Source organism: Schistocerca americana, chromosome 11 (genome assembly GCF_021461395.2).
Source record: "Schistocerca americana isolate TAMUIC-IGC-003095 chromosome 11, iqSchAmer2.1, whole genome shotgun sequence".
Lineage (NCBI taxonomy): Eukaryota > Metazoa > Arthropoda > Insecta > Orthoptera > Acrididae > Schistocerca > Schistocerca americana.
The window spans coordinates 100,189,769-100,210,308 of record NC_060129.1 but is presented as its reverse complement, the minus strand read 5'-3'; the positions used below and the strand labels follow the sequence as shown (position 1 = coordinate 100,210,308).

Sequence of the window (20,540 nt, the reverse complement as noted above, 5' to 3'; positions counted from 1 at the left end):
TACAACTGTTATACCAATGGTTCGTGTATCTGCGTTTTTCGTGTTTTTAGCCTGCACCCTTTGTCACTGCAGCCCTTCTTGTGTTTTCCCGAGACACTCTAACCTAAAAAACCGCCCAGTCCACGCCACACAGCCCCTGCTACCCGTGTAGCCGCCTCCTGCGTATAGTGGACACCTGACCTATTCAGCGGAACCCAAAACCCAACCACCATTTGGCCCAAGTCGAGGAATCTGCAGCCCATACGGTCGCAGAATCGTCTGAGCCTCTGATTCAGACCCTCCACTCGACTCTGTACCAGAGGTGCGCAGTCGGTCCTGTACACTATGCTGCAAATGGTCAGCTCTGCTTTCATCTTGCAAGCAAGACCGGCAGCCTTTACCACTTCTGTTAGCCGCTCGAAACCAGAGAGAATCTCTTCTGATCCACACATCATTGGTACCGACGTGAGCAACCACCTGCAGTTTGCTGCACCCTGTGCTCTTCATAGCACCCGGGAGGACCGTTTCCACATCTGGAGTGACTCCACCTAGTATGTACATGGAGTGCACATTAGTTTTCTTACCCTTCTAGTCAGCCACGTCGTTAAGGGGCCCCCATAACGTGGATAACGTTGGAGATCCCAACTACCAATAATCCCAGTTATTCGTCACTCCACACAACGTTTTTCTAATGTTCAATCGTCCAATGTTTACGCTCTTTACACCAAGCGATCCGTCGTTCGGCATTTACCGGCGTGATTTGTGGCTTATGAGCATCCGCCCGACCATGAGATCCAAGTTTTCTCACCTCCCGCCTAACTGTCATAGTACTTGCTGTGGATCCTGATGCACTTTCGAATTCCTGTGTGATGGTGTGGATACATGACTGCCTATTACACATTACGACCATCTTCAAATGTTGGCGGTCTCCATCAGTCAACAGATGACGTCGGCCTGTACGCTTTTGTGCTGTACGTGTCCATTCACTGTCCCACTTCACTGTCACATCAGAAACAGTGGACCAAGTGATGTTTAGGAGTGTGGAAATCTCGCGTACATACATATGACACAAGTGACATCCAATCACCTGACCACGTTCGAAGTCTGTGAGTTCGATGGAGCGCCCCACTCTGCTCTCTCACGATGTCTAATGACATCTGAGGTCGTTGATATGGAGCACCCGGCAGTAGGTGGCATCACAATGCACACAATATGAAAAACCTATGTTTTTGGGGGTGTCCGGATACTTTTGATCACGTTATGCATGTTTTCTGTATATGTAATGTAGTGTTCAAAAATGGCTCTGAGCACTATGGGACTTAACATCTGAGGTCATCAGTCCCCTAGAACGTAGAACTAACTAACCTAAGGACATCACACACATCCATGCACGAGGCAGGATTCGAACCTGCGACCGTAGCAGTCGCGCGGTTCCGGACTACGCGCCTAGAACCGCTAGACCACCGCGGCCGGCTAATGTAGTGTACGAGGTGTTTTTTTAAGTAAGTACCGTTTTTAAATTTAAAAAAAGACATACTAAGATATCGCTATAATTTTATTATTACATGAAAGCCTGTACCTTAATCTACTTTTCCACATAATTTCCGTCAATACTGAGGCACTTGTCATAACGTTGTACCAGTTTTTGAATACCACAGCATCACCAATGTTTTGACTTCGTCATCGTCTCGAACACACTGACCGCCCAGGTGTTTCAAGTGGAGGAACAGATGGTAGTCACTGGGCGCAAGATCGGGGCTGTACAGAGGATGATCTAGAGTTTCCCATCGAAAAGATGTGATGAAGTCTTTGGTCTGATTCGCCACGTGCGGACTGGCATTGTCTTGCAGAAAAACGATGCCCTTGCTCAACTTCCATCGACTGTTACTTTGATTCTGGTGTGACATAGGCCAACCATGTTTTATCGGCCGTAACAATTTGGCTTAAGAAATCATCACCGTCGTTGTGGTACCGCTCGAGGAAAGTCAATGTACTGTCTTAACGTTTGGTTTTGTGCACATTCTTCTTCTACATTTTCGGTACCCAACGTGCACACAATTGTTGGTAATTCAAGCCATACAATTCATGCCATACAAAACACTATGAGAAACGTTAGGAAAGTCATTCCAAAAGGAGAAAACCGTAAAACGTCTACCTTATCTCACCTTATTGTCCACTTCCTGCACCAAACTTTCATTAAAGATCGAAGGACGCCCACTCAGTTGTTCATCATGCAAATTTGTGCGGCCATCATTAAATTCTCTCACCCATTTTCTTACCATTCCATCACTCATAATGTTTTCTCAGTAAACTACACAGGTCTCATGATGAATATCGATCGCTTTAAGGCGTTTCGTACAAAGAAATCTTATAACAGCCTGTACTTCACAGTCAGTGGGATTCACGATTATCGGAGGCATCTTAAACACTCAGTACACAACGTAAACAAGGAGGAACAGATTGTAATGGCGTCAGTGCGTAGATTAAGGTCCAGCCTTTCATGTAAAAATAAAATTATTGAGATATCTTAGCACGTATTTTTTAATTTCAAAACGGAACTTACTTAAAAGACACGCCTCGTACTATACCGGAAGTTGTAGTACTTTGAGTTATTTGTGTAAAATGCTTTGTAAATTGTTTATTACATTCAATAATTTTCTGTTGACCTTTTGTATTTGAAAATATTCGTGTACATACATTGTTCATGTTGATGTAAATTTGACAATTAACGAAATGGTCACGCTTAAGAGCAATGTAAGAAATAGGTGTTATACAGAAGTCAGTGGGCTTCTGTCTGAAACGAAAGTGACTCTGGGGAGTGGAAAAGGTGGTGAGGGCGAATTGGCGCGCTGCCTAGAGGAAGCGCGGGAAGTAAGTTCAAATGGCTCTGAGCACTATGGGACTTGACTTCTGAGGTCATCAGTCCCCTAGAACTTAGAACTACTTATACCTAACTAACCTAAGGACATCACACACACCCATGCCCGAGGCAGGATTCGAACCTGCGATCGTAGTGGTCGCGCGATTCCAGACTGGAGCGCCTAGAACCGCTCGGCCACCCTGGCCGACTCACCCTGTTATTTCATCCTAATCATACACCTGTATATGGTTGCTTCCTGTTGTATGATTAATCGGAGTATCCTGTTTCCCTGACTTATGAAGTGCCAGGTTAATATAAAGAGGCACCATTTAAATTGTTTTTGTGTAAATAATAAAAAAGATTTGTTAACCGTTGAAAAGTGTTATAGTAAAAGTTTGCTTACGTAAAATTCTATCAGAGTGAAGCCAATTTACTATAATCTGTTAAATGACTATACAGAATTAGTTCAAAGCGTAATAACTTTTGAAAGTAAATTCCAGTAAGAAAGAGGTTTTCTTGAAGTGAAATAATCGGTATAAAATGTGTGTGCTTTAGTATTTTAGTATTTAAGTTTTATGATTACGGAAAATGCTTTCCTAAAGGTCCCCCCTGTCCAAATTGTTTTAGCTTCTCCGAAGTTATCTACTGCGCTTTTCCTTTTTTAAAAACGTAATGTATAAGGGTGTAGTCCAACATCGTTTAAGTGGAGTTTTATTTATCTGAAGAAACAAATTAAACAGTAGCAAAAAAGTTGGAAAAATTCGTACTTCTGCTTTTCCAATACTTCACTGTTTCATTGCCTGGATTATTAGTACATGTTTTAAACCACTAAATGAACTTGGAACTGAATTGTCCTAGCTTCAGAATAATATTATTAAAACTGCATTTCTGTCTGCTGGGTAATATCTTAGGAGAAGAAGTGAATAGTCTCTTGTCCATTAGACAAAACACACGGTCAAATCCTGCGAAAAGGGTATCTATTGATTAGCTTTTCCTATAAACAGGACCATCCTCCCATAGTGTACTTTATTTGGAAATTAAACTAAATTTTGGTAAGAGGGTTCTACGTGCAACATAGAAAGGGGGTTTCCATTGTTTAGGTAAAAGCATACCAAATTGCAGTAGTAGTGGTAGGTTTATAGCCTTCACTGTGTATGGTGTGAAATTCCTTAAAGCAAGCACATTGAAACAATCATCAGAAGGCTTCAGGCTGAAGGAATGGAGAGATATGGTCTGGGGAATATTTATGTGGAATTCCCCTGAGTGATCTCATAGTGCTGCAAAACACAACACATATATGCACATATGCTTGGGTACCATGTCCTCCCCTACATGCAATTTATTTTCCCTCTACACGATGGCACCTAGCAACAGGACCATGTAACGTCTCACACAGCTCACAGTCTACAGGCATGGTCGGAGAGCAGCCGGGTGTGTTTACCATACGGCCCTGGCCACCAAAGACGCCGGATTTAGCTGCGCGGGGTAGCCGCGCTGTCTCAGGCGCATTGCCACGGTTCGTGCAACTCCACCAGTATGAAATGTAAATGAAAACACCTAGAGCCGTCCTTATCATTTTCTTATATTTTGTCGCTACCAATTTCAACGCCTCAGTGCGTCATCTTCAGGCTGTTTTTGATGCGATACGGGTTGATATGATCTCCTTGCATACCACATCTGTTGTCAGCATTACTGGTTGGAGTGCTGACACATTATCTGCGTATCCAGTAATGCTGGCAACAGATGTGGTACGCCAGGAGATCATATCAACCCGTATCGCATCAAAAACAGCCTGAAGATGACGCACTGAAGCGTTGAAACTTGTAGCGAAAAAACATAAGAAAATCATAAGGACGGCTCTAGGTGTTTTTATTTACTTATCACGATAGTAAACGGCCGTCGTCCGAGAGACGTCTTGCTAATAGGATGGACATACAAGAACCCCCCCGTCGGAGAGTTGAGTCCTCCCTCGGTCGTGTGTGTGTGTGTGTGTGTGTGTGTGTGTGTGTGTGTGTGTGTGTGTGTTGTCGTTAGCGTAAGTTAGTTTAACTTAGATTAAGTAGTGCCCAAGCCTAGGGACCAATGACCTCAGCAGCTTGGTCTCATTGTATTGTATGTTAACTGGGGACCTAGAAACGACGGAGAGGCTCCGTACCCGCGCATGCCGCAGTGGTGCACAACCCCACGACGACTACCGCAGTCCACTTCACCCCTCCGCCGCTCCACACCGAACCCAGGGTTATTGTGCGGTTCGGCCCCCGGTGGATCCCGCAGGAAACGTCTCACACCAGACGAGTGTAGCCCCTATGTTTGCGTGGTAGAGGAATGTTGGTGTACGCGTACGTGGAGAACTTGTTGGCCGCAGCAATCGCCGACATAGAGCTTGGTCCAATAGAAACATACCACAAATTAAAAAAAAAAAAGAAACCCCTCTGGATTTAAATCCAACCGCGAGTCTGTCGGACGACGTCGATCTAGATGTTCGCGCCATGGATTCTCAACCGATTGACTTAGCAAGCTACGGAACTGGAGTCGACCTGGTTCCAGATCCCTGTCGGTACCTTCTGGAATGTTGCTGACACTCTTCCTGCACGCCTCACAGCGGTCCACGCTACAAGAGGTGGTTATTCATGCTTGTGACGGGTGGTCACCCTAATGTGAGTGAACAGCGCATTTTCAGTTGAGTCCAGTGGCTTCTTTTCTGAAGTTATAAGAGATTGACAGGACTATTTATTCTTAGAATTAATGTGGAGTACTCTTTTACCTCTTGTTACACAGACAGAGTGGCGGAACATTATTTTTTAGAGCAGTAGAATCGCGTATTTTATGGTCCCTGTAAGCCTTTCATAAGCCAACGGCCTGACCATGGTGGTAGTACCAATTTCCATAAGGTCACCAAAGTTAAGCGCTGTCGGGCTGGGTCAGCACTTGGATAGATGACCATACGGTCTGCCTAGGGCTGTTGGCAAGAGGGGTGTATTCAGCCCTTGTGAGGCAAACTGAGGAGCTACTTGGCTGAGAGGTAGCGGCTCCGGTCTCGTAAATTGAGCATACAGCCGGGAGAGCAGTGTGCTGACCACGCGCCCCTCTATATCTGCATCCAGTGGCCCTTATGTGCTGAGGATGACACGGCGGCCGGTCGGTACCGTTGGGCCTTCATGGCCTGTTCGGGCGGAGTTTAGTTTAGAGTAAACATATCGTGCCAACTCAGTTTCAATAACCAGGGATTTTTATGGTGAGCCTCAAACTTTTTTTCACCTAATCAGAGTAGTAGAACTGACATTGTTGCATGTTAGTGTACAGGAGCTGATAGAATTTTCTCACTTAAACATACCCAGTGAGGCACGTAGAAGAACCGCCGCACTGGTAAGCCTGCCACGACCTTACTGGCTCCAAAGTATTTTGAGTTTGGAGGGGAGGTTTACAGTGGAAGTTCTGAACTTAGCAGTGGCGCTTTGGGTTCTAACTACACAACAGGCAGTGGACTGCTGTTGACCTCTCACTACAGTTGCGGCCGCTCTTGACGTTTCTGGCAAGCTACTCGATGCCGCCTGCCCAGATGGAGTTTCGCTGGTCGTCTGCACACACTGAGGTCATTGGCTCGCTCGTATGGACACAGCGACGAAAATGTTTCCCTGTTATCGCCAATGGACCCTGGTAACTAGCAGGAAGGAGACTTATATTGCCTCTACCAGTTATCGGGGAGAAGCGTTTGGAAGTTCGTCGCAGAGCGTGGCATAGTGACCTGTGACATGCTCTCAGTCACGTTCGACATCATTCAGTGTCTCGGTGGTCTGCTTCTCAACCGACGGAGGCATAACTTCAGCACTGGCATCTGGCTGGTCTCCGATAGTGGCGGTCACGTTCCTGCCCACAGTTAATTCACGCAATGGCAATACCGTGGTAGCGAAGCAAAGTATAAGGGTTCTCTAATATTTGTATAGAGTTGAAACAACATGGAAGAGGAGAAATCTAGTGCAATACATTTGTGTGATTATTTCCCATTAACAGAGTGGAAGGCTGGTGATAGCTCCAAAACTGAAGCTACAAAACTCTCAGAGAAGGGAAGAGGAGCCCTTCGGGAGCTCTTGTGATTCAGGTGATGAGAAAGCTCCATGTTGGTTCTGGACAATCAAAGAAATATTTAAAAAAACTAAATATCAGTTTAGACTCTAATACTATAGAATTGAAAGACAGCCATGGCTGAATTTCCTAACACACGCTTTTGTGGTGCCATTCGACTAGAACGAAGGGGGGTTAGAATCCTGGTAGTGGACGAAATTTTCGATGCCAGTATTTGGACAGCAAAGGAAAGAGAAGTGGTGGCGTAAAGTTCTTGATCACAGTCCTGAATTAAATTCTGAACCTCTCTACAATGTGTCGTGAAGTTTGAGTGTCTGACATTATTGATGATGATCCATTATTTGGATGGGGATTTTAACCTTGACAGAACCCTTCATGCTATCTGAGTAGGCTATATGGCAGCACCAGTTTTCTCCGTCTTCCTTCTCTGTTCATCATCATACAACACAAATATAACACTACACTGTACACACGTCCGATCATCCTGATTTAGGTTTCCCTAAACCGACTCAGGCAAATGCCAGAATGTTTCCTTTGAAAGAGCACAGCCAACCTCGCTCCGCATCCTTTCCTAATCCGACGGGACCGATGATCTCGCTATTTGGTCCCCTGCCCCAAACGAACGAACCAACCAACCAACCATTGTACACACAGCCTTTACATTCACCTACACTCTACAAATACACATATGTGACACCTCTGACATATCCGCAAGGAAACAGGTCTGTCTGTGTGAACGACGAAAACTCTTTCCCACAGTCAACTGAATCTACCTTGTACGATATCCCAGCTGACTGTACCATAATATGCAGAAATGCAGACCATATCTGACTCAGCCAGAGTTTTTTCACTTCACTGGAATGTACTAATTCAGCTGGTATTGATGGTCACTTTGGTAGAGAATTACAATAGTGTGCTGAGTTAATAAGACTACCCTCAGCTAAAGTAAATAGATGCAATATTTCATGACTTAGTTCGACACCCACGACTATGATCGGAAATAGTATCACATGTAGTATGAAGAGAATGTTTTGGCTGAGTTTTAGTCTTCTTCGAAGGAAGAGTGCACCATGTTGTCGTGGATGGAGAATAATCAGCAGACATAGAAGTAACCTCAGGGATCTTTGGTGCTCATGTTGCACAGTAATGACCTAACACACAATGTAATATCAGAACTTTTTCAGATGCAGATACATTTATAGGCAACGATGTGCTTTCTGAAGAAAGCTGTACTAATATTCACTTAGAAGGTAACCAGATTTCTAAGTGGTGGGCAGATTAGCAACCTATATGAAATGTTCAGAAATGTAACATTATGTACTTTACAAAACGAAAAGATGTAGTATCCTGTGCGCATAATATCACTGGCTCACCAATGGAGTCAGTCAACTCATACAGATATGTGGTGGTGACAGTTTGTGGAGATATGAAATTTAATGGTCCGTAGGCGCAGTCCTAGCTAGAGCACGTGACACATGGCATGATACTATCATAATGCAATGTCTGCAAAGGCGACTGCTTAGAAAACATTCAAGTGACGTACCCTATAATACTGCTGAAGTATGTGATACACATAGAAAATAGGACTAACTAAGGATACTGAACGTAATCAAATAATGAAAGTTTAAATGGTTACAGGTTCGCTCGAATCACGGGAAAGTGCAACAGAGAAACTAAAAAATCATAGCTGGAAGGCACATGAAAATGGAAGTCATCCATCCCGTAAATACCTGGTCACTAGATTTATTAGTATAAGAATCAGTACTAGTATTAGATAAAGTGAGCGAGACTATGTAGGAGAGGCTACCGTGCTTACACCGTGCACTGAAGCACTGCAGTCTGTATGATCAGAAGTTTTTGAGAAAGTTGCCTACGATGAAAAACTGGCTCGTTTATCTGAACAGGATTGATTAACTGCGTTTAGTTCTTCTTCCTCTTCGGAGGAAACTTCACAAATGATTACTTCAAGAAATATTATTGTATTAGTTTCTGATTCCCAAAATAAATCGTTGTGGTATAACGAAATCCCTTTCGCGTTGTTGGACCATTGCTTTGTTGGAATTTTCTTTCATAACAGAGATCAGAGGGCAATATTGACATTATTGATGAAAGTGTCCTGGGTGTGTGTGTGTGTGTGGGAGGGGGGGGGGGGGAGGGCGGTATGGGGGACTAGTGTAAGATACCATGTGGAATCACACCGTAATCAGTTTTGGGTCTATTCGTTTTCTAAAACACACAAATGACGTTACCATCATATGATAAATGGTTCAAAAGTAGTATTTTTCTGAAGGTATCGGGGTGAAGTATAGCGAGCAAAAGATTATTCACAACTCATACAGAAACCAGACTGCAGTTGCAAGAGCCGAAGAACATGAAAGGAAAGCTGTAGGTTAGAAGGGAGAGAGACACGATTATAGCCTTTCGCTGATGTTATTCGATATATTGTAATATTATTGGGTTTCCGATGGTCGGTATATAAAATATTTGTCACAAAAGAGAAGAACAGCCATCGAGCTGTAGTTGGTAAAATGTCATATTTTTGTAATGTGCGTCCACACAAAGTCGCGCAGATGCGAAACATATGAAACATATGAATGATAAAAATCTATCATTTGTTATGTATAGTTCTAGAGACACTGTTTCATTGCAGACATGTGAATAAGTGCAGTGTAGCATCGCTACAAGTTATAATATATTTTGTGTACCTACGAAAAAATGTAAATCTTTGAACAAAGGTTTCGAAAAGGCGTGTGACGGAATGAAATACTCACACGCAAGCAAGGACATCTAATTGCAAGAAAATAATGGACAGACAAAACAAGACATTGTTGTACCACGCAATGTGTGAAAGAAATATCAAATGTATGTTTTATGTTCCTTATATATCTGTTCACGTTCGGTGGTGCGGATTCTTTTAGAATATATTGATGAGTTATAATGAAATCTTTTTCTTTCTATTCTTTTCTTTAAGTAACTCAATGTCCTTTTGGTGAGTGCTAACTATGTTACAGGTCTGCTCATTATAGCGGGATCTGGGTTGTTTTCGAGAGGCTACTAATATATTCAATCTCATATTTCATAGCCATTCCGAAAACACACATTCGTCTATCAGTTTCATTTTTTATTTTTGGTAACGTTGAAATAGGTCCCTTAGGTACGGTATTTGTATCGAAGAATCAGACTGCGTGAAGATTATCCGGGTTAAATCTCAGCCTCAAGCCGCCTTTGCGTAAACAGACATTATTCCCCTTGAGCACAATCGTGAACCGACTCAACGCATTTCAAACCTCTGCTCTCTCGCTCCGACCTGCACCAAAACCGGCTAAGAAATTCCCGTGAGTGCAGACTAGTATAAATTGCATTATCATTATTATCTGTAATATTATCTCCACTACTGGTCATTAAAATTGCTACACCAAGAAGAAATGCAGATGATAAACGGGTATTCATTGGACAAATATGTTATACTAGAACTGACATGTGATTACATTTTCACGCAATTTGGGTGCATAGATCCTGAGAAATCATTACCCAGAACAACCACCTCTGGCCGTAATAACGGCCTTGATACACGTGGGCATTGAGTGAAACAGAGCTTGGATGGCGTGTACAGGTACAACTGCTCACGAAGCTTCAACGCGATACCACAGTTCATCAAGACTAGTGATTGGCGTATTGTGTTGAGCCATTGACCAGACGTTTTCAGTTGGTGAGAGATCTGGAGAATGTGCTGGCCAGGGCGATGACGAATACACGCTTCCAGTGTGTGTTCACCGCGATGTCGCCAAAAGCGGATGCGACCATCGTGATGCTGTAAACAGAAACTAGATTTATCCGAAAAACTTACGTTTTGCCATTCGTGCACCCAGGTTCGTCGTCGAGTACAGCCGCTTCTGTCTGTGATGCAGCGTCAAGGGTAACCGCAGCCATGGTCTCCGAGCTGATAGTCCTTGCTGCTGCAAACGTTGTCGAACTGTTCGTGCAGATGGTTGTTGTCGTGCAAACGTCCCCATCTGTTGACTCAGGGATCGAGACGTGGCTGCACGATCCGATACAGCCATACAGATAAGATGACTGTCATCTCGACTGCTAGTGATACGAGGCCGTTGGCATCTAGCGTTCCGTATTACCCTCCTGAACCCACCGATTCCATATTCAGCTAGCAGTCATTGGATCTCGACCAACGCGAGCAGCAATGTCGCGATACGATAAACCGCAATTGCGATAGGATACAATCCGACCTTTATCAAAGTAGGAAACGTGATGGTATGCATTTATCCTCCTTAAACGAGGCATCACAACAACGTTTCACTAGGCAACGCCGGTGAACTACTGTTTGTGTATGAGAAATCGGTTGGAAACTTTCCTCATGTCAGCACGTTATAGGTGTCGCCACCGGCGCCAAACTTGTGTGAATGCTCTGGAAAGCTAATCATTTGCAGATCACAGCATCTTATTCCTTTCGGTTTAATTTTGCGTCTGTAGCACATCTTCATAGTGTAGCATTTTTAATGGCCCGTAGTGTAGTATCAGTGAGCTGGCTCTCCGTTTTGTAATGCCACTTGAATTACGTAACCGTTACGGCACCTCACCTCAACCTCTCGATACCAGCAATATTCTACTGTGTTTCTGTAAAATAGTTAAGATATTTCTGTGACAACATTCAGATTTGATTTCATTAATGTAGAGGTACTTTGATACATCGATATGTTTATATTGCAATGATATTATTCTTATGTGCATTCCTTCTTTCGTCAGTATGATCTTTCACGTACTTGTAACTCTGATTTTTGGGCGCGTAAGCGGTTATTAGAGAGTCAAGTCTTGGCCGTCATGTTCAAAGGACGCAAATTGTAGTCAGTTTATGAAATGCGTGCTTTAACAGTGAGGAAGATATTTTCAAGTATGTTTTATATTGTGAAGTGATGTTGCAACAAAAGTAGTAAAAAAGAAGTGTAACTTAAATTCGCAGTGCTGATTACTTTCTTTACATCACCATTGTCTTGAATTGCAAAAGTTCAATCTTCAAGAATGGTTTATGAAACACATCTATAAAACTTTTGAATATCGCAGAATAACTCCCAGGCCTCTTTGCATCCGAGCTTGGAATCATCACTACCTAGATCTTCGACGATTGAGCCACGAGTTCACAACGAGACCAGCGTGGGAAACACGAAAAGATGAGTGCCTAGTTTGTCCATTATTTCACGAAATGACTTTATTAACTGTGCTCTAATGATACCTGCCACATAATATAACTTTGTTGTTGCCCGAAAATGCAATATTTAGCAGCGTGAGCAACACTACAATCATAATTAATTTTTGACCTTTATCATGGTAGGGTTGTTAGAGTGTGTAGAATAGTGATGGTGCACGATCTCACCAAGTCTGACCGAGAGCAGATTGTGAACGCCCGCCGGCCGAATTGGCCGTGCGGTTCTAGGAGCTGCAGTCTGGAACCGCGAGACCGCTACGGTCGCCGGTTCGAATCCTGCCTCTGGCATCGATGTGTGTGATGTCCTTAGGTTAGTTAAGTTTAACTAGTTCTAAGTTCTAGGGGACCAATGACCTCAGAAGTTGAGTCCCATAGTGCTCAGAGCCATTTTTTTGTGACAGCCCACAGGGTGCGCACGAGTAGGCTATATATCGGAAACTGGACGATTTGTCGTGTGTTCTAGCAATGCCGTGGCGAGCGTCTTCAACACGCGGCGCAGCCAAGCTGAAGCCACGTCCAGACGTCATGGGGTTGGGTGACCCCACCTTATTTCAGATGTAGGGCGCTGCGGGCTGTGCAGGCGGCGAACTGTTGGAGGAACTAACATCGAACTTTAATGCTGGGCAGAATACAATCGTGTACGAACTCACAGTGGTCCGAACACTCCTAACGATGTGCCTCCGCAGCCGACGACCCTCGCATGTGGCAATGTTAACACCGTGACATTGGTGACTGCGACTGAAATGAGCGCTTCATCATCGGCCCTGGACATTGGTGCAGCAGCAGAGCTTTGCACGGTCCGATTAATCCCGGTATCTTCTTCATCGTGAAGGTGGGAGAGCGCGAATCTACATCTACATCTACATTTATACTCCGCAAGCCACCCGACGGTGTGTGGCGGAGGGCACTTTACGTGTCCCTGTCATTACCTCCCTTTCCTGATCCAGTCGCGTACGGTTCGCGGGAAGAACGACTGCCGGAAAGCATCCGTGCGCACTCTAATCTCTCTAATTTTACATTCGTGATCTCCTTGGGAGGTATAAGTAGGGGGAAGCAATATATTCGATACCTCATCCAGAAACGCACCCTCTCGAAACCTGGCGAGCAAGCTACACCGCGATGCAGAGCGCCTCTCTTGCAGAGTCTGCCACTTGAGTTTATTAAACATCTCCGTAACGCTATCACGCTTACCAAATAACCCTGTGACGAAACGCGCCGCTCTTCTTTGGATCTTCTCTATCTCCTCTGTCAACCCGACCTGGTACGGATCCCACACTGATTAGCAATATTCAAGTATAGGTCGAACGAGTGCTTTGTAAGCCACCTCCTTTGTTGATGGACTACATTTTCAAAGGACTCTCCCAATGAATCTCAACCTAGCACCCGTCTTACCAACAATTAATTTTATATGATCATTCCACTTCAAATCGTTCCGTACGCATACTCCCAGATGTTTTACAGAAGTAACTGCTACCAGTGTTTGTTCAGCCATCATATAATCATACAATAAAGGATCCTTCTTTCTATGTATTCGCAATACATTACATTTGTCTCTGTTAAGGGTCAGTTGCCAATCCGTGCACCAAGTGCCTATCCGCTGCAGATGTTCCTGCACTTCGCTGCAATTTTCTAATGCTGAAACATCTCTGCATACTACAGCATCATCCATGAAAAGCAGCATGGAACTTCCGACACTATCTACTAGGTCTTTTATATATATTGTGAAAAGCAATGGTCCCATAACACTCCCCTGTAGACGTCTCTCCATTCAGAACAACATGCTGTGTTCTGTTTGCTAAAAACTCTTCAATCCAGCCACGCAGCTGGTCTAATATTCCATAGGCTCTTACTTTGTTTATCAGGCGACAGTGCGGAACTGTATCGAACGCCTTCCGGAAGTCAAGGAAAATAGCATCTACCTGGGAGCCTGTATCTAATATTTTCTGGGTCTCATGAACAAATAACGCGAGTTGGGTCTCACACGATCGCTGTTTCCGGAATCCATGTTGTTTCCTACAGAGTAGATTCTGGGTTTCCAGAAATGACATGATACGCGAGCAAAAAACATGTTCTAAAATTCTACAACAGATCGATGTCAGAGATATAGGCGTATAGTTTTGCGCATCTGCTCGACGACCTTTTCCAATCACTTGGAACCTTCCGTTCCTCTAGAGACTTGTAGTACACGGCTGTCGTCCCCCAGGGGAACACCTCCTTGACACCTGTAATATGGGAGGAAGAAGAACTGGCAGAGACTCCATTATACTCTGGAGAACAGTCACGTGACCACCCGTGGGTCCAGTGGACCTCGTGCAAGGCATTACATAGGCCAAGGAACATCGTACAGTGGTTGCAGACGACGTACAAACCTTCAAGATGAACGTGTTTCCCGACGGCAGCGGTATTTTTGAGCAAGATAATGCGCCATGTCACTAGACCAGCAGCATGATGGAGAGGTTCGAGGAACAAATTTGTGAGTCCCAATTGACGTGATGGCTCCCCAAACTCGCCAGAACATATCTGGGATGTGATTCAGTGTAGAGTAAGAGGTCTTCACTTCCCTCCCTGCAAATTGTGGGAATTAGGTGACCTCTGTGTGGAGATGTGGTGTTAACTCCTTACAATGCCCCATCAAGGCCTCACTGCTCTCATGGCACGATGCGTCGCCGCTGTTACCGGTGTCAGAGGTGGACGTGATGGCTATTTGCTAGGTGTTCATAATGTCCTGGATATTATAATGAATGGCCTTCCTCTGAGATTATCTTTTTTTATATAGAGATAACCGATATCATGTATACTGTCGTTTCTCGCATAGTTTAAGATTATCTCAGCTGTTTCATTAAAAGAATTCATAAGATTTTGTATACAATGTATTATATTTCAGGCTGAAACGTATAAAAAAAGAAATTAATGTGTTACAATCGATGTGTACTAACAGATAAAATTAGTCTTCTTTTAAAAATAATTGAAATTACAAAATTCGTGGTATACTTAAAATTAATATTATTAATTGCACAAACCAACAGTGATTATTAAATTTATTTCTAGGTTGATTTACAAAATAATTATGTATTTTAGTGAAGATTGTAATTGGTAAAGGAAGTTTGTAAACGCTTTTGCTTTGTAAACTCTTTGGAATAATGTAATTCTTCATGCTTTCCCGGCGATCTGTTGACATCTTGGATATTCGGGAATCCAGCCGGATGTTCGCGTCGTTCTCGCACGATATTTCAACAGCGTGCCTCGCTGTCTACTTCAGGTGCTCCCTGAGACTGGTCCTTGGGTCGATCGAGTCCAGTATTTATGCCTGGGAGGAGCTGGGCGTTCCTTAATCGGTCCGCGCCGGGTCGATTGTTCCATCTGTGGTCCGCGCCCGCCAGACTCGGCTTCAATGGACCCCTCCAGTGGCGGATGTTCTGACTGCCGTCGGCGCCCGTTCTGGCCGTCCTCAACGGATGTGGTTGTCATCTGAGATGTATCAGACCCGATCTGAGATGTTGGGTACTCTATCTCCTGACTGTTACTATGATTTCCACATGTGTTTCGAGCTGGGCGCTCCCTAATCGGTTCGCGCCGCGTCGTGTGTTCCGTCTGACGTCCGCGCCCGCCAGACGCGGCTACATTGTTCCTCTCTGGTCGCTGGCGTTCCCTCCGCCGTCCGCACCCGGCCTGGCCGTCTTCTGAAGTCGAGTTCATGATTTGGGGTGTGTCAGATCTGGTCTCTAATGTCCAACACCTCGTCTCACGGCTGTTCTCTCGGTCTCCACTTCTATTTCTTGTAGAATCCCGGAGTGTCCTGCGTTGAGTTTTCACAAGCTCAAGCGCTGGATTTCAGGCAGTGCTGATTTAGTATCCCGAGTCACGGTTGATTAGATTGTCTGTGACCTTAATCTAAATGGCTTCTTTAATGACACTGTCCCAAAATCTTGAGGTCTGTGTCACAATCTTGGTGTCATTGTAATCCATTGAATGACCAAGTTCGAGACAATGCTCTGCTATGGCTGATTTAGACAGAAATAGAACACTTACGATCAGTGTTCAGCAGGAATGGGTACTCCTCTAGAGATATCCAGAAGGCACTTCAACCTGCCAACCGGCCAAAGGATCCAGAAGAAGAATCAGAAGAGGCAAAGAAGATGGCATACCTGCCATATGCTGGACCTATCTCTGCCAAGATCAGCAGGATTCTCCAGAAATATGACATCAAGAGCATATTTTGCCCACCCACCAAAATTGGGGCTACGCTGGGCAATGTAAAAGATGACCTGGGGCTATGCAAGCCAGGTATTTACAACATACCATGCCAGTGTGGGATGTCATACATTGGCCAGACCAGCTGAACTGTGGACATCAGGTGTAAAGAACACCAGAGACATACCAGACTCAGGCAGGCAACATAGTACAGAGATGCATCACATGCACGTCACAGCAGAATGTTCAAAGCGCCCTCCGTGGGATGCGATGAACGCCTTCACACGTCGCATCACGGGTGACGCACTCTTTCACTCTTTCACACATTCCACCCGCTCTCCGAAAAGCGTCACAGGCGTCGTGAACACGTTGTTAAGGGGTCTGCACATCAATAACTGGTTCATCATACACAGTGCGTTTCAGATGATCTCAGAGGTAAACATTCAGGAGGTTTAAGTCCGGTTGTCTAGCAGGACATACTTCAGGTCATGTGCGTCATATCCAGCGACTCGGGAAGATTTTGTTGAGGCATCAGCGAACTGTAATGTGGAACTGGAGTGTAGCTTCCTCGTGGAGAAAGCATCTAACCTGTCGTATTGCTAAAGGCACATTCTCAAGCAGTCCAGGCGGAGTATTCAACAGGAAGGGGAAGTACGTTCCTCCAGCGAGGAGTTGAGGAATAATAACCGGTCCAAGTATGTGGTCGTCAAGAATCCTCGCCCACACATTGATGCTGAACCGAAACTGATGGGAAGCCTCAACTATTCCTTGAGAATTTTCTGTAGCCACAGGTGACGACTATGCAGATTTATGATGGCAGCCGGCCGGAGTAGCCATGCGGTTCTAGGCGTTACAGTCTAGAACCGCGCGACCGCTACGGTCGCAGGTTCGAATCCTGCCTCGGGCATGGATGTGTGTGATCTCCTTAGGTTAGTTAGGTTTAAGTAGTTCTAAGTTCTAGGGGACTGATGACCACAGAAATTACGTCCCATAGTGCTCAGAGCCATTTGAACCATTTTGATGATGGCAGTTCTGGTAAAGGTTGCTTCGCCGGGAAAGAGGAATGATGCCATCTTTGATGGTCAGGTGCGAAAATCATCGAAAAAGTCATTCCTGTAGAGAGAAATCCGCCACAGATAATCCTGGCACTAGTAACAAGTGGTACAGATAGCAGCAGCTGTAACACAGGGAACACATAATCGTACTTTGGCTGACACCATGTTGGCCAGCCACTTGCCTGGAGCTTGCATCCTGTAGAACTGTATCCCCCAATTCTGACATATGCACAGTCCGCCATCTCCCTAGACGTTCGTCTGTCTGAAAGGACTCATTATCAAACTAATGCCCAAAAAGGGCCTGAAAAGTTGTGTGATGTGGTTGGTGTCTGTGAGGATACTTGTTTTGGTATAGCTGTGCAGCCTCTTGATCGTTTTCATCCGCTGGGTCGTACACAACACCATCTAGGCTTGTTCCCAAAGTGAATACCGGACCATTTTGGTGCTTGCAATGGGGTGCATCAATCACACAGCCCGCATCACACAAGCAACACACGGCACGTGGTTAGAGGAACTTAATTCATCAGCGCCATTTCTGGATGCATATACATAGGCAAGCAGTAAAGGAAACAAAAGAAAAATTCAGAGTAGGTATTAAAATCTATGGAGAAGAAATAAAATCTTTGAGGTTCGCTGATGACATTGTAATTCTGTGAAGGACACCAAAGGACTTCGAAGAGCAGTTGAATGGAATGGACAGTGTCTTGAAAGGAGGATATAAGATGAACATCAACAAAAGCAAAACGGGGATAATGGAATGTAGTCGAATTAAGTGTGTTGACGCTGAGGGAATTAGATTAGGAAACTTAACTTAAAGTAGTAAAAGAGTTTTGCTATTTGGGGAGCAAAATAACTGATGATGATCGAAGTAAAGAGGATATAAAATGTAGACTGGTAATGGCAGGGAAAGCGTTTCTGAATAAGAGGAATTTGTTAACAACGAGTATAGATTTAAGTATCAGGAAGTCGTTTCTGAAAGTGAAGAAGATTAGATGGATAGATGACATAACTAATGAGGAGGTATTGAATGGGATTGGGGAGAAGAGGAGTTTGCGGCACAACTTGACTAGAATAAGGGATCGATTGGCAGGACATGTTCTGAGGCATGAAGGGATCACCAATTTGGTATTGGAGGGCAGCGTGGAGGGTAAAAATCGTAGAGGGGAACCAAGAGATGAATACACTAAGCAGATTCAGAAGCATGTAGGTTTCAGCAGGTACTGGGAGATGAAGAAGCTTGCACAGGATAGAGTACCATGGAGAGCTGCATCAAACACGTCTCAGGACTGAAGACCACAACAACAACAAGAATAACCACAACATACATCGCCCCTTTTTCCTCTATTTTCAGTCATGAATCGGTCCTTTCAGTTTGTCACTTTTATTAGTATTCAGTCTGTATATTTGAAATGAGAAGCGGGACTTTTTCACAAAAGTGACGTATACACATATTAATTAGAATATATTTGATGAATTTTATACTTAAATTACTTAAATATTAGAACTGAACGGAAAAAAGGAAAGAATAATGACCGCAACTTGACTTAATTTAGTGATGACCAGTCTCATGAGCGCTGTGTAGTCTACGCTTCACGGAAATGTTCGTAGAAGATTCACGTTTGTTTGAAAATCTGGTTACACCTGGAATCGAGCTCACTGCCGCCGCCTCCTCACAAACACGCAGCCGACAAGACGAGCGAGACGATACCACAAAGCCAAACAGCTCGTAGAAAAACATGTACATTATTTCAGCAATTTAACATGTTTCGAAAACATTTGAGTTGGTTTTCTCGAGAATTTTGGGAGTTGCATCGAACTCCTCTGGGAGATGTATATTGCAGTTCTGAACTTCACGTGCCATAAATACAAAAAAAAAAGGACTGTGTGTACCATGAGAATGTTGTACCATCATAGAACAAGAAGAATTTGAAGTTTCTCATAAATCTTGTTATTTCTTCCCTACGCTCAGCACCAACTTGTAACTTTCAATAAGCAGTTTATTCTCACAAGCACTGAACATATTAAACGCTCTCTGCTGGCATTTTCCTCTATCAGTCTTCCTATCTCCGTTCTTGGTACCTACACTCCTGCAACTCTTTACAAATTACCACCTCATTTTTTTTATCTGATGGCTGCTCTTGTCTCACTACATGTACTTGTGCTTGTATAGTTTGCATTATCAGCAGCTGTATGAAATTAACGGCATTTTAGGTAAACGTTGTACCATCAGGAGTCAAGAAAAATATGAAAAATTTATTTCAAGGATCGTACAAACAATAAAAAAAAAGCACTCCGTCATCAGACCACAAATGGCCCATCGGTACCACCCGACCGCCGTGTCATCCACAGCTGAGGATGCGGATAGGAGGGGCGTGTGGTCAGCACACCGCTCTCCCGGTCGTTACGATGGTTTTCTTTGACTGGAGCCACTACTATTCGGTCGATTAGCTCCTCAATTAGGATCACGAGGTTGAGTGCACTCCGAAAAATGGCAACAGCGCATGGCGGCCGAGATGGTCACCCATCCAAGTGCCGGCCACGCCCCACAGTGCTTAACTTCGGTGAGCTGACGGGAACCGGCGTATCCACTGCGGCAAGGCCGTTGCCGTACAAACAATACCTTCACACCAATAAGTTCTCAGAGATCAAGGACAAAGTATACAAGACAGTACAGCAAACAACAAACATTATCCAAGGTTTTATTGCGGTTCCAGGTTCATCTACGTCTACATGATTACTCTGCAATTCACAATTAAGTGTGTGGCAGAGGGTAATCGAACCTCCTTCAACCTATTTTTCTACGGTTCTACTCTCTAACAGCGCGCCCGAAAGCGAGCACTTAAACCTGTCTGTGGGAGCTCTCATTTCTATTTTATCAGGGTGATCGTTCCTCGCAATGTAAGTGGGAGCCGACATAATATTTTCGCATTCGGGGGAGAATGTTGGTGATTGGAATTTCAAAGCCGGCCGAAGTGGCCGAGTGGTTCTAGGCGCTACAGTCTGGAACCGCGCCACCGCTACAGTCGCTGGTTCGAATCTCGTCTCGGGCATGGATGTGTGTGATGACCTTAGGTTAGTTAGGTTTAAGTAGTTCTAAGTTCTAGGGGACTGAGGACCTGAGCAGTCAAGTCCCATAGCATTTGAACCATTTTTTTTT

General features: G+C 44.3%; 1 protein-coding gene and 1 pseudogene across 3 annotated transcripts in view; both read right to left on the bottom strand.

Annotated features, from left to right (window-relative positions):
• LOC124553634 overlaps positions 1-20,540 on the bottom strand; it is a 518,253-nt gene that overhangs the window by 279,573 nt on the left and 218,140 nt on the right. The window lies entirely within an intron of this gene.
• Positions 19,873-19,990, bottom strand: LOC124554308 (annotated as a pseudogene).